The sequence below is a fragment of the Xenopus laevis genome, chromosome 6S (genome assembly GCF_017654675.1).
Source record: "Xenopus laevis strain J_2021 chromosome 6S, Xenopus_laevis_v10.1, whole genome shotgun sequence".
NCBI classification, from domain to species: Eukaryota; Metazoa; Chordata; class Amphibia; order Anura; family Pipidae; genus Xenopus; species Xenopus laevis.
The window spans coordinates 32,203,172-32,218,616 of record NC_054382.1 but is presented as its reverse complement, the minus strand read 5'-3'; positions in this window follow the sequence as shown (position 1 = coordinate 32,218,616).

Genomic DNA, 15,445 nt, shown 5'->3' with positions numbered 1-15,445 from the left:
AACCAGTTTAGTTGCACATCTCTGCACTCTCTAGCTCATTTATATCCCTTTTAAAGGAGAATTCAACCCCTTCTGCGCTAAAATCCCTCCCCCTTCCCCTGTGTTGCCTTGTACAAAAGGTACACACTGTACATTACATTCTTGTGTACTTGACAGCCACTTCCTTGAATATCCTCTATACACTGCAGGAATAAGCGCAAGATTGCAGCCTGCACCCTGAGCAGTATTTATAAACTTTTTGCCTAAAGACTATTCCAAAATAAACTCTTTGTACATGAAACTTGGCAAAAAACTTTTCGGGTGCAAATAAAATAAAGGGGTCATTTGTTCTCCTTGGCTCTTTTGCCATTTCTCCTGACATCCTCTAATTAAGGACTCCTTGATGATGAGACCTTAAATCATGTACATCCCCACACATAATAGCGCTATTAGGCACCCTGCAGAGCAAAACAAATAACCCACAGGAAAACCATTTACTCATCAATACCGCGCTTGTCCCTTTCAACAAGTTTATTGTATTGTCGCTGCTATGATTATGGGTTGTGCATTTCATTTCATACAAACACCATTTTTTTTATTTTGTTTTGATTCACAAATGACATGGTTATAATTTAGAATTCAGTCAAAAAGCACTAGCCGCATATCTTATAAACAGGCAGAATTCTCTTTTTGTGAGTGACAGCAAATACAGATGACATTAAGGGCATATGGGACCTACATTTTTAAAAACCCTCTTATCACCAGCTGTGCATTTGCTAATTCCTTGTGTCACATACATATTGGAAGTCAATGAGATAAAGCACAATGGCTCCAAGGAGAAATATCAATCAATACTTTTCTTACACTGAATACTATTTTAGTTACAATACATATACATTTATAGCTTCATTTAATTAAGTGTAATAAAAATTGCAAAGGCTCAACCAGGTCTAGTAACCCATAGCAACCACTCTGTTCTTTTCCCTTTCAAATGGGTGTCCAGAAGATGCTACCTGACCAGTTGCATGCGGTACAATGCAATAAAAGTTGTAAAGTATGCACCAGATTTTGTAAACTATAGCAACCAATTAGCAAGTAACATCTGCTGGTTAAGCATGTAACTGGTTGCTATCGGATACTAAGCCTTTAACTTTTATTAGATTTCCCTAATAGAATGTAAAGTTTATGAAATTTTCATGGGATTATATGGATATTGATAGGATGCAACTGTCAGTTTTTCCGGTCAAGTTGAATCCAGCTAAGACTCCTACTTAAACCCTCACAGTTGGATTGTATATAGTCACATGATGTGGCTGTATTGCTCACAGCTCAATTTCAATGGAGTCAGTCTGTGTCGGTCCGAATGAAACCATAGAAGCCTAAAGTAAGTTGGCAAATACTTCCACTGTTCCCTATTACTTTTATCTGGTAACTTTTTGATCCCTGAGAGTAAATGTCTGCTCTGTTTTACAATGGCCTTTGAAAAATGGAACCAGGCACGGCTTTCTGTTCAAAAATGTGCATTTCTAAGAAACCTACCAAATCCTCCCAAGTTGTGTTAAATTGTGTTAAAACTGCATTTGCGCCAATTTTACCTTTCAGACCTCCTTGTTGTAGTATTTGATTCAGCCCTAGCATTTATGATTTATCCATTAGCAGAGATATGCCACTTTGTTTTACAATCGATTTCTCTTCTCGCCACTAGAAGCCTGGGCTGAATGGGAGCCAGGAGAGCAATGCTGTTTAGTAGCCTATAGTGACACCACTGGATGTGGCAATAAATATCAGGCTGGAAAATTAAAATTTGACATTGGCATCTGCTCATTAGTACATTGCAATACCGTATGTTATTGAGCTTTCAGGCAGGCTATTGTTTCTCCTACTCGATGTAACTGGAGGTGTCGCAGTGGGACATGGATTTTTACTATTGAGTGCTGTTCTTAGATCTAACAGGGACCTGTTATCTAGTTACCTACCATTGTTCTGCTGAAGGGCTGCTGGGGGGGGAGGAAGGAAGGGTTGATACCACTCTAACAGTGCAGAAGTAAAGAGTGACTGAAGTTTATCAGAGCACAAGTCCTATGACTGGGGGCACCTGGAAACTGACAATTAGGGGCTCATTTACTTAGTTCGAGTGAAGGAATAGAGGAAAAAAGTTTGAAATTCGAATGGTCAAATATGGCTACTTCGACCATCGAATGGGCTACTTCGGCCTTCGACTACGACCTTCGAATCGAGCGTTTCGAACTAAAAATCGTTCTACTATTCGACCATTTGATAGTCGAAGTACTGTCTCTTTAAAAATTTCTTCGACCCCCTAGTTCGCCGCCTAAAACCTACCGAGGCCAATGTCAGCCTATGGGGAAGGTCCCCATAGGCTTCCTATCAATTTTTTGATCAAAGGATAATCCTTCGATCGATGGATTAAAATCCTTTGAATCATTCGATCGAAGGAATTGCGCTAAATCCCTCGATATTCGACCCTAGGTAAATTTGCCCCTAAGTCTAGCCCCATGTTAGATTTCAAAAATATACATAAAAATCAGTTTTTCTGTTGAAAAATGGATTCCAGTCCAGAAGTCTGCTAGAGCAGCACTATTAAAAACCATGTTTTATCATGACAGTATGCCTTTAAAGCTTTACAGATCCAGATTATTTGTTATTTTTCCTGTGTAACTCAAAATGCCACAAGCACATTTAACACATTATTCACAATTATATATCCTCTAAGCTTTGTGATGCTACAGTGATAAATTATAAAGGCCCTGGCTGAAAATTAGCAGCCCAACTTCATGTTTTATCTGCAGTTGCTCATTAGACCAGGTTTTGTTTTTCCATTCAAAAAATTAAGTACTATTCCATTTTTTTTAAATTAGTAGAAGAGAAAGCACAGAGGGAAGTAACGAATAGTTATCAGAGACCACCAAGACCTCCTCAAGAGCTTGCTGAGAACCGCAACACCCATTTGTTTTTATTACCGGGACGATTATGCGTGTTTTGCTAATCCAGCAGTCATCCACCAGATCTATAAAGATGAAAAACATACCTCGAAGATACTAAACCCTTCATTATGCTAATGTATGTATAGAAGATTGCTCTGCCTAGCTCCCACCAAAATCTTTTTTATTTAAAATTCTTCCGGGCGCAATGTACTAGCTGAAACATCATACCCATGGCAGCACACTTAAACAGCTGCAGGAAATTTGTTTTACAAGGCTGGTTTTAACTGAACTACCTGCTGTGCGCCACATTGCTATTGTTTTTGAAATGAATGATGGGAAAGGCAAGTCTGTGATTTCATTTGTTCAGACCGATTAGTCACACGTTGCATACAGTATCATTTGCTTGTCACTTAATGACTGTCCAGCCTGCCTGAATCATTAGTGCTGCAGTGCATTGAAAAGAAGACACAGGCATAATGAAGCGATGAAGGAAGCGGGTGCTGTTTTACCTAAAAGAAATGGTGTGCGGAGATCCAGCACAGCTGCAGGTGTTCCGATGACAATGTGGGAAGCAGTTAGCTTCCAATTTAGCAGAAAATTAAGAACGAAAAAACTGTTATTTGTGAGAGAAGATACTCATCGTAGGCAGTCATCCATGCTCTATATCCACAAGATGAGCATTCAGCTGTCTTTGTCGTGACTTAAAACAATTGGTATTTTGGGCTGCATTCAACACCAGATTGGTGCTTATTATCTACAGTTTATTCTTTCTTGGGATATTTTGTTTTTATCCCTAAAGTCCCTCCCTCCCCTTATTTTTATGGTTAATTTACTCGCCTGAATGTAAAGTCATTTACGCTGGAAAATTTGGATTCCATCTCATTTATTGTTAGCTCAGTTGTATGATACAACATAATGGATGCAATTCTACTTCACGTTTTATTTGCTCACCACAGATACCTTCCAAACAGGGGAAATTGGTTAGCAACGAATAACTTTTTACGTTTTTATTTACCCATACAATATAAATTAGCAGCTTTTTTGATTAGACAAAAAAAAAGAGATGGAAAGTTAAAACGACATAACTCTTTCTGCAATGCATATAATAAAGCTATATAAAACCCAGGGTTCAAATCTGTGTAATTGTCATATTCAGTCAGACTGTTGTGTGCCCATCAGGAGTCCAGTGCCCTATTCCATTTGCCTTGTCTTTTTCCCTTGTCAATGTGTTTATTGGGTTTTTCCAAGAACATGAATAAGGAGGAGGTACATTGACAGATCTTTCCAAAATGGATTTATACAAGAAATCATTTTGTTTAACAATATGGGGCTTTTCAGATTGATCAGTGTAATGTAATGGAGCGTTACAGAGAAACAAAATCAAAATCTTTTGGCTTGGAAACAATGCTGACACATGGGAAGCACTATACCCATGTCCTTGTAATGCCTGAAGCAGCCTCAACTCATTGGGAATTTATTTTATCCAGACTGGTTATGATTATATCCCCTTAAAAAAGGATGTTGTAGGAGGTATCTAGAATTTATATGTTCATGAAACAATGAGATATGAAGTGGTGAGTGGCTGAAATTGGCCCATGGGTTTCAGCATGCTGATTTTGGCCATGTGTGGCCTTAACCTAAGGCTGCACCATTTTCTACTGCTGTGCTTTTGCTGGATATTGTCAGGCATCTGCAGTCCCATATAAACTCTCCTCCCGCACTTCTCAAAAATTACTATTCAATGCATTTTATTAGTCATTTCTTCTTTTCTGTTTAACCTTCCACTTCTCTCACCTTACCTTTCCCACTTTTTCCAAACCCATCCACGTGTCTCTTTGAACCCTCTCTTCACTACCCTTCTATCACCTGAAATCGTTTTTTTTTCCCTGTCTTTTCTCAATATGTGCTCTTTCTTGCATCTTCTCACTATTTTTACATTTTCTCCACTCTCATTTTCTTTTCTTCTGCTCTTTTTTTGTTGTCTCTTTTATCCTTTATTCTATTGACACAGAATTGATGCATGTTTGCAGTACATTATTTTTCCTTTAAGAACGTGCAGCTTTTCACATGTGAACTATTGAAAATTTATGTATGCAACTTGCACCACATTTGCCCAATATCTATTGCCAGTATTGCACAATTTATCAATGGTTTAAATATCAAACTTGAATTTCCTACTTTCACACATAAAGGAAAATTAGAGCAGGGACCCCCAACCTTTTTTTTTACTTGTAAGCCACAGGTATAAAAAGAGTTGGGGAGACACATAAGCATGAACAAAGTTCTTTGGGTTGACAAATAAGGGCTTTTATTGGCTATTTGGTAGCTCCTATGTGGACTGGCAGCCTACAGAGGCTCTGTTTGGCAGTACACGTGGGTTTTAAGCAACCAAAACTTGCCTCAAAGTCTGGAATTCAAAAATAAGCTCCTGCTTTGAGGCCACTGGGAGCAACATGTTGCTAATGAGCCACTGGTTGGGGAACACTGACACTGAGGAACAGAATTAATCCAATAAGACCTTTTTATTAAAGTTGCCCTTCATTATAACTTGTGTGTATGCATTCCTGAAATGCCTAAAATTACCAAATTAGCTTAAAAGGGTTGAAAAGGTTTAATGGCTACAAATGTATTAATACAGTGTATTTCATTGTATTGGTGCTGTTCTGGCCTGTTTCTCTCTGACATATCTACAGATACTGTACATATCTATGTATCATTATAAAGATTTCATTTGTAATTTGAATACAATTATTAACTATGCTATTGTGCAAAGTACAAAGCATTTTTATAATGTACATGTATGATTCCTGTGAAGGTACTTTTTCAATCACACTCTGGAATATAAATAGCAGATGCATGTCGCATTAGTGTCTGTGCATTTATATTAAAAAGGAAATAGCTTCTTGTTGTTCTGATGTTTTATTCTCAGCCAGTAAAGTCTTTCTCTTTCAGTCACCAGCTGGTCTGAGCGAGCACTGAGCTACAATTCGTAATGCATTTTCTTTAATGGTCGCTATCTCTTGTTCTGCCAATTTTGTGCATCATATCTTTATTTTGTCCTATTTGTTTCCAATCCTCTAGATAGCTATATGTATTTGCTTCATTAAACTTCTCTTCTGGTTGATCAGTAAAGGATGATTCTCTATGAGGTTGGCATTACACTGTTCCTGTTTCATAAAGCTCAAGTCATTGGTATTTAACTTATGGGCACATTTATGATCCCTATTAAATTGGTTCAGATGCATTCATTCTGTGATTCTTTTAGCTTTTGGTATACAGTTCAACAAAGCGCTCATTACCAAAGTTCATATGCAGGGTTCCAAATGTGTGCACATTTGTGCTTTAACTGAAAAGCATCCATGTGAGTTTAGGACTCCTGGCTAGATTTCTTATAATATTAGCCAGAGCAACTGCTGAAGCAATAATATCTTTTTAATCATCCAATCCGCACTTTGCGATCTTCCTCACATTTAATTTAAGGTCTCCATTATTTGTAAATAAATTAAGAGAAAAAGTGTATTTGACTTAAAGGAACAGTTCAGTGTTAAAATAAAAACTGTGTAAATAGATAGGCTGTGCAAAATAAAAAATGTTTCTAATATAGTTAGTTAGCCAAAAATGTAATATATAAAGGCTGGAGTGAACAGATGTCTAATAAAACAGCCAGAACCCAACTTCCTGCTTTTCAGCTCTATAACTCTGAGTTAGTCAGCGACTTGAAGGGGGGCCACATGGTACATTTCTGTTCAGTGAGTTTGTAATTGATCCTCAGCATTCTGCTCAGATTCAAACGCAACAGATATGACCCATGTGGCCCCCCCCTCAAGTCTCTGATTGGTTACTGCCTGGTAACCAGGGTAACCAGTCAGTGTAAACCAAGAGAGCTGAAAAGCAGGAAGTAGTGATCAGACTGACTTGTTATACATCAAATCACTCCAGCCTTTATACATTACATTTTTGGCTAACTAACTATATTAGAAACATGTTTTATTTTGCACAGCCTATCTATTTACCCAGTTTTTATTTTTACACTGAACAATTCCTTTAATCCTAGTAGGATTCATAAGCTTTCACATAGCAGAATTCATAAGCTGTCACATGTAAAAAGTGAGAATTAAAGCAATGAGATTTTAGAAGTTTTTTATTCCATCCCTAAAGTATTATTTTGTTGGTCCATTATTAAACAAAATGTGAATATGCTTTCCGTTAGCTACAATATAATCGCAGTCACAATCTAACACAATATAAAATTGAATACATACCACATATTTAAGGTGTGATTTCAGTCTAAAGTCCAGAACTAGAATTATGGCCTTTTTTTTAAGAAAAAGAAGTCAAGTCAAGACACAGGGGGTTATTTATTAAAGTCCAAATGCAAATCTAAATTTTTAGTGAAAAAAAAACCCTTGAATTTCTCGTGATTTATTATACCCCTAGTATGCAAAAAGTCAGAATCTTAAAATCCACCATCTCAGACCTGCCGAGGTTGTATATAAGTCTATGGGAGAGGTCCCTATCCTATTTGGTAGTTGTTGTGGTCTGCTCTGGAATTAGCTTGAAAATCTGACTATTTCGGGTTCTTTGGGCACAAATCCCAACTTTTGTCAAAAAGACTGAAAAAATGGAGCGATTAGGGAAAAAATTGCATGATTCGGATATTCACTTGATTTAATCGAGTTTAATGGTGCTTTTTAATAATAAATAAGGTCAAATCATAGATTCTGGTTTGCTCAGACTTTTTGAAATAAAATTATTAGAAATATTCGGATTTTGATAAATAACCCCTGATATGTATTTCAGAGTGCCGTTACTGTTTCAGACTTCCAAAGAAGGTCTCAATGGAGATGTATGTTGAGAACATATAGAAAAAAGGGACACAAAGATTAAAAACTACAATATAGGGGGTTATTTATCAAAGTCCGAATTTATCTCAATATTTTCTGCTACAAACTCCAATCAAATCTGGTCGGGGTTTTTACGCTTATTTATTATTACATTTCCCCAAAAATTTGCTTTGCGGAAAAAAAACAACAGATTTTCACGAATTTTTCAGACTTTTTCGTCTGATTTTCACAATTTTTTTGGAATTTTCACCCAAAAAATCTGAAAACTTTGGGGTACGGCCCGAAACGCAGCGCACATCAAAAAATCATTGGGACTTCTCCCATTGATTTATATGTAACCTCAACAGGTCTGAGATGCCGGATTTTCAGATTTGGACATTTCCATCCTCAGGGTTTAATACATTTCGAATAATTCGTGATTTTTTAAAAGTCATATTTTATAAAAAAAATCATGAATTTTTCATGATTTTTGCATTCGGAGTTTAGTAAATGACCCCCGTAGTGTAGGAAATAATTTTCTAAACTCACCAATTTTTATTTTCCTATATACAACTCATTGAGAGGTTCTTTGCATTTCAGCTACAACTTGTGCTGAGAACAATGCCTTGATGCTCAATCCTATCATCCATTTTTCTGTATATATTCTTTGATAGAAAGGGAAAAAGAAGATAAATGTACAATATCCACAGAGCAAGTTTAATTTTGTGCATCATAGGCTCTTTTGAAATATATATGACAAAACGTGCACAGGACATGATTTGCCACTGCCAAAGTTCTATGTGTGCCTTAAAGGAAAACTATACCCCCAAAATGAAAACTTAAGCAACAGATAGTTCATATCATATTAAGTGGCACATTAAAGAATCTTACCAAACTGGAATATATATTTAAGTAAATATTGCCCTTTTATATCTCTTGCCTTGAGCCACCATTTCATGATGGTCTGTGTGCTGCCTCAGAGATCACCTGACTAGAAATACTTAAACTTAAACTGTAACAGGAAGAAGTGTGGAAGCAAAAGACACAACTCTGTCTGTTAATTGGCTCATGTGACCTAACATGTATGGTTTGTTGGTATGTTTGTGAGTACAGTGAATCCTACGATCCCAGGGGGCGGCCCTTATTTTTTAAAATGGCAATTTTCTATTTATGATTACCCAATGGCACATACTACTAGAAAAGTATATTATTATGAAAATGGTTTATTTACATGAAGCAGGGTTTTACATATGAGCTGTTTTATGCAATATCTTTTTATAGAGACCTACATTGTTTGGGGGGTATAGTTTTCCTTTAAGCAATGCAACAGTTTCTATTACATATAACATCTATATGTAATATGTCCATATGCAGCAACTATCTGGTTGCTAGGCTTTTGTTTCCCTCAGCAACAAGGCAGTGGTTTGAAGGAGAAACTGAAATATGAATAGGAGATGACCTGAATATAAAGATGAGTGATATGTACAACTCAATGGCAGAGGTCCGTTGAGCCATATGGAGATGTTAATAGCCTTCCTGACATTCAAGGTTTTTTTCAGAGAAAAACCTGACTAGTACGATTCAAATACGATTCAAATTTTCGGGTCGGAACTATTTGATTGAATATTAGACAAATTTTCTCTTGAATAACCCAAGTCGAATTGTAAATATATTCTAATTTATTAGAGTAAAAAAGAATTTACATGAATTCAAAACTTTACCTTTGATAAATGGGCATCTTACAATTGCCTCTTTATATAATTCTGTTATAACAAAATCCCAGCCTTTTTTTTATCATAGGCAGTTTGTCAGAAATAACAAGCAATCTGTTTACCAGTTTATTGCCTAGAGCTAGATTCTGAAGTAAAATGCTGTTTATAGTAAACGTGTAAGACTATTTCATTGAGCCTAATAGGGGAGATGAAGCGAATGTTTAATTACAAAGATAATTGTAACTTGTCAGAGCCTTTAAAGTCACTATTACAGCTGTTAGCGCATCTCACCAAGGCAAAAAAAACCCTTTTATATGCACAATACATACACATATTCATATATTGCTCCACATTTCTCATTTTCAAATGAAATAATATGGAACCTGATTATTTTCAAGTAAACATTGAACAGCTAAAGAGTCAAACATTTCGAAACATATAGATGTCCATTGCTTCACAATGGATTATTTTCTTTCAATTACTTATTCAGCAAAGAGTGGAGTTAGAATTAGAGTTAGCAAATGTTTTCATTGCTGCTGAACTGAGCATCGCACAAGCAATTACTGCTGTTCTGCATTGCTCCTCTAAAGCTGTTGCTTTATTTGGAACACGCAACCATCTGACATGTGGATATGATGTTGTCTTCCTAAGCAAGTGTTGGTTCCATTTAGAGAAAAAGGTAACGAGAATCCAAACTTTCCATATGGGGATAACAGCCTAGAGGAGTAGGCAAAACGTATCCAGATCTTTGCATCATATGGTTCCCAAAGGTATAAAGGTGATATTTCCTATTGGAGAAGCAGTTTAGGGTCACCTCAGTGCCTATAATGCTTAGTAAATTATACTGAAGCACCACATTTGTAGACACATGGGAAAAATATTAATTTTGCATTTTTAGTAACAAATTCTGTATACTAGAATAGTACAAGTAAAACTAGGTCCTTGCAGATTATGTCCAGGCCAATATCAAACTTGCAACTTGATTTTACAATCGCAAACATCTCTTGTAGGGACAGATTTAGGCCATAGTCACATAGGTGAACAAGATGCCTAGAGCAGTAGTGTAGAAAAAAGCTAGTTTAACACAGGTCAAAAACTTTGGCATGATGGTTTTTGGCAAACTGGATAAGGGTTGATGTCAGAACATCTAAGGTTGGCCAACTAATAAAAGGGGGCAATAGGATAGGTGCTGGCACAGGTACAGGGAGCAATATAAATGGTAAGGTGGGAAATGGTAATGCAGAACCGGTTGGGAAGGCGGGCACCGATTTAAGCCCTTGCCTAGGGTGCCAAAATACCTTGGCCTGGCCCTGGTGACATCACTCTAACTTGCAGTGCTGCAGTAAAAAGTGACTGAAGTTTATCAGAGTACAAGTCACATGACTGAGGGCACCTGGGAAACTGACAACATGCCTAGCCTCATTTTAAAAACAGATTTCAATGCAGTAGTCTACTGGAGCAGCATTAGTAACGGATGCGTTTTGAAAAGAGTATGTTTACCATGATAGAATCCCTTTAATGTTTAAATGATGTTTTTAGTCCATTTAAAATATGGACATCCAAAATCTGAACCAGCTCCCGAGCTTTCCGGATAACAGGTCCAATAGCTGTATTACATGACTTGCATTGCTTTTACCATTTGACAGATTAGGGTCCTACAGTCTCAAAACTATTCAGTCAGCCAAGAATTGTATCTGATTTTATTTGATTTTCTTATTTATGCATTTTTATGAAGTGTTTAACTTCCTCATACATGCCATTTGCACCCCAGTTTTAAATGTATTGGAAATATGCAGTCAATTTAGACTAAATTAAGATTTGCTTTAATATTTAGAAAATTTCTTTAAAAATTTGAAAACGCTAAATAGGTTCCAAAGCCGAGACAGATTGAGAAGACCCTGCTGTGGAGCATTCTCCCCAAGTTTCCACTTATTTGTGGTGAACGATTTTGCTGCAATTATGCACAGTTTTATAAAAATCAAGGCATATAAATCCATCATATCCTTTGACTTTGAAGCCACATACAATTTCTGAGCTAAATATACACAGAACTGTAAGAACGGTTAGCATAAAAAGAGAATTTTGGCAACCAGCCATTTGCATTAGGACAATGTGCATTTATCTAAATTAGACTTATTGTGACGGTGTAAGAGTGGGGTAGGAGGGACCATCTGAACAATAGCAGGCTCACCTTGGGATATGAATATCTAGATTCATCAAGAAAATGTAAAACGGTGTAAATTACAGAAAAGTATATGGATCAACTCTGTCAGAAAGCTTAAAATCACTTTGCAGCTCAATATTCTGGTTTCAAAGTGATTCAGAGAAAAGAGTAGAAGCCATAATAGACACAGAGGAAAACTGAGACTGAGTGAACCCACTCATTGAGAAATATATAACAATACATGAAAACAAAACCGCCAAATTCATCAAATCACAAAGCAGATGAAAACACGTCCCGAGAAGAAAGGTGTTCATTACCATTACCATTACCAAGGATTAATACCACCCACGCACAATAAACTCAGTCTCTAGTCACCATGCAGAAATAAGTGCCTATACAGCTAGAAAACATTAAAAAACTAGCAAAAGATTATGCTCAAGGAGTGAGAGGATTAGAGAACAAGAATATTTGATCTCAGTGAGGGAACACTCAGCGGGGTTGGAATAAAAACATTTTGCATTTTAAAAGAGATAGATTAAAGGAAAACAATGAGAATAGTGTATAGATACAGTGCAGTATATTGGATATAATAAAGACTACAGTGTATTGGATATAACATATACTATGTGAGAATAGAGTGTACTGAATATAGGTACAGGATCAGTTATCCAGAAACCAGTTTTCATGAAAGCTCAGAATTACATACATCTACCATAGATTCCATTTTAATCAATTAATCCACAATTAAAATTATTTTTCATAAAACAGTATCCTACTCTGATTAAGATATAGTTAATCCTTATTGAAGGTAACACAATCAGGGGTGATCCTGAAAATTGTGCCACCCCCCGGGCTTACCGTTAAAAACCAGAAAAGTTGAGGTAAAAAAAGTCAATGGCAGATGTCCCCTAAACCATTTGATGCTTTCACCCTCACTAAATGTTCTGAGCTTTCGGGGTTTGATGCTGGTTTTTCTGTGAAAACTTGTCTCAGTTTTCAGGTGTCAAACTTGAAAAATTTGGGTTTTTATTGCAACAAAAGTCACATTTTTTCTTGATTCGATTTTTTCTAGGTTTTCTTATTGATAATAAGGGCAAATCGTGGATTCTAGTTGGTTCTGACCTTTTTTATTAAAAAATTCTGAGAAATTCGGATTTTGATAAAGTTATCTGGAGTGACGTTTTGACATCCCGGTAACTCATTTGGAGGTTTGGCCTGGGGTGATTTACTCTACGTACCTCATTGGTGCAGCACCCCTGAACACAATTCTATTGGGTTTATTTATTGTTATTTTAGCATAAAGTGTGGTAATCCCTTTTCTGGAAAAGCCAGGTTCCTTGCATTCTGGAGCCCTCTCATGATGCCAGATGGCCCATAGCAATGTAGTTTCCTTTTGCATTTCCCAGAGCTAGGAACTCAAAAAGCCAACAGAAAACACCTGGAGAGTGAAGCAAGTTACGCCACCTAAGGGTAGGACTACACGGACGTTTTTCGGCACGATCCGACGAGCTGCAACAAAACGCCGGTGACAAATCGCATGCGACGGAAATAAGGTAGGTGAATGCATTGTCAGATGAAGTTGCAGCTGCGTCTGTATCCAACAGTCGTGTCCGCCGGACGCTGCGACTTCATCCGACATTTCTATCGCTTACCTTTTCTCCGTCGCATGCGATTTGTCGCCGGCATTTTGTCGCAGCGCGTCGGATCACGCCAAAAGCGTCCATGTAGTCCTACCCTAAAACCTGCCAAATTTCTGTTTAAGTCGACGGGAGAGGTCCAGGTATCAATTTTGAGTTCTTTGCAGCCTTCCTGACATTCGAGTTTTTCAGAGAAAAAACTCAAATCGAGTTTTTAAAATTCGTATTGAATTTGATTCAAGTTTTCCGGTCCATTCATCCGAGCTTAAAAAAATTATATATTTTTTAATACGTTTTGATTGGTCGAATTTATAGGAGTTTAGGGGAGTTTTTAAAATTCGAAATTCAAGATTTGATAAATGTGCCTCAAAATGTAGCAAATTGTAACAGCTCCTGGATCACTGAGCTGACAGTCTCACATCAGAGACAGGAACATAACCTTACATTTTGGGTAAATGGTAAAAAATACAAGGTGAAAAGCAATTGAAAAAAAGTCTTTGTTTATGGAGAACAATCTGAAAACAACTGAGCTGAAAAAAAGTTTTTGAAGGTGATCAACCCCTTTATAAGAGCAAGCATGAGCACCATTTGCCAAGAGAATCTTTACTGCATAGTTTATGACAGACTAATCTCCCCGAATCTGCCTGTATGCCCTGGCCCTTAAACAGAAAACGACAACACAATTAATTAAAAATGTTAAAAAGAACCAAAAAGCCTCTGCTTTCATGATCCACTGGGTTCAGTAGGTGGCAGTGGTGTTGCACAGTACTGAGATACTGTTGTTTAATTCCCACAGAAAATCCCTGATTTATTCCTATGCCTGCAAACAGGCTAACCGAAATGCATTGGTTTTAACCATAAATATGACAGCATACACAACCCATCTAAAACAAAGGCACTCCTCAAAAAAAATACTTGAGCCTAGTGTACTGTGTAACATTTGCAATTAGTCTTCTTGTGTGTGATTTAAAAAAAATATTTGGCTTTCTGTTCAGCAGACCTCCATTTTGGAATTTCAACATTTATCAAGGGTCTAAGTAAAAATTTGAAGTAAAAAAATTTGAAGTAAAAAAATTCGAATTGCAAGCTATTTTTGTGTACTTCAACTATCGAATAGGCCAAAATTCAATTTGAATTTGAAAATAATTTGACTATTCGAATATTGAAATTTATCATGTACTGTCTCTTTAAAACTTCGACCATTCACCATCTAAAACCTGCCAAATTGCTTTATTAGTTTAATTGTTTTAGCCTACGGAGGACCTCCTAGAATCTATTTGGAGTCAATTGGTGGACTTTGAGAAATCAAAATTTCTTTTTAGAAAATACTTTGAATTGAATTTGATCGAATACAATGTTACTTCGATTAAAATACAGTCTATTCACCAGCATAAAAAATCTTTGATTTTTAAAAAAATTTTGGTTGGTCTTTTTTTTCTTCTAATTTCGAAGTTATGGGAGTGAAAAAAAAACCTCCCATTTGACCCTTGATATATTTGCCCCGTAAAATTTTAAAACTAAAAAATAAAGACCAAATGAAAGGTTGTTTAGAATAGGCCATTATATAAAATACTAAGGGGTACATTTACTAAGCTCGAGTGAAGGATTTGAATGAAAAAAACTTCGAATTTCGAAGTATTTTTTTGGGTACTTCGACCATCGAATAGGCTACTACGACCTTCGACTTCGATCCAAACTAAAAATCCTTTGATTACTTCGACTACATACTTCGGTAGTTTAAACCTACCGATGTTCAATGTTAGCCTATGGGGACCTTCCCCAGCACTTTTCTACGTTTTTTTTGATCGAATAAAAATCGTTTGTTCGATCGATTAAAATCCTTCGAATCGATTGAACGATTTTTATTCGATCGATCAAAGTATTTGCGCTAAAATCCTTCGAATTCGATATTTAAATTCGAAGCATTTTACTTCGAGGGTCGAATTCGAGGGTTTATTAACCCTCGAAATTCGACCCTTGATAAATCGGCCCCTAACAGTTAACTTAAAGGTGAACAACCTTTAATTAGTGTGCACATCTAGGCTACCTATACTGTATATACATATGTTATAAGAGAGATCCCACTCGTTATCAGCAATCTATTCATTCACATTTTCCATCTTTATGCAAAAATTGTAATATAGAATGGTGTAGTATTTAGAAGCTTGATTATCGTGATCAATGCTAC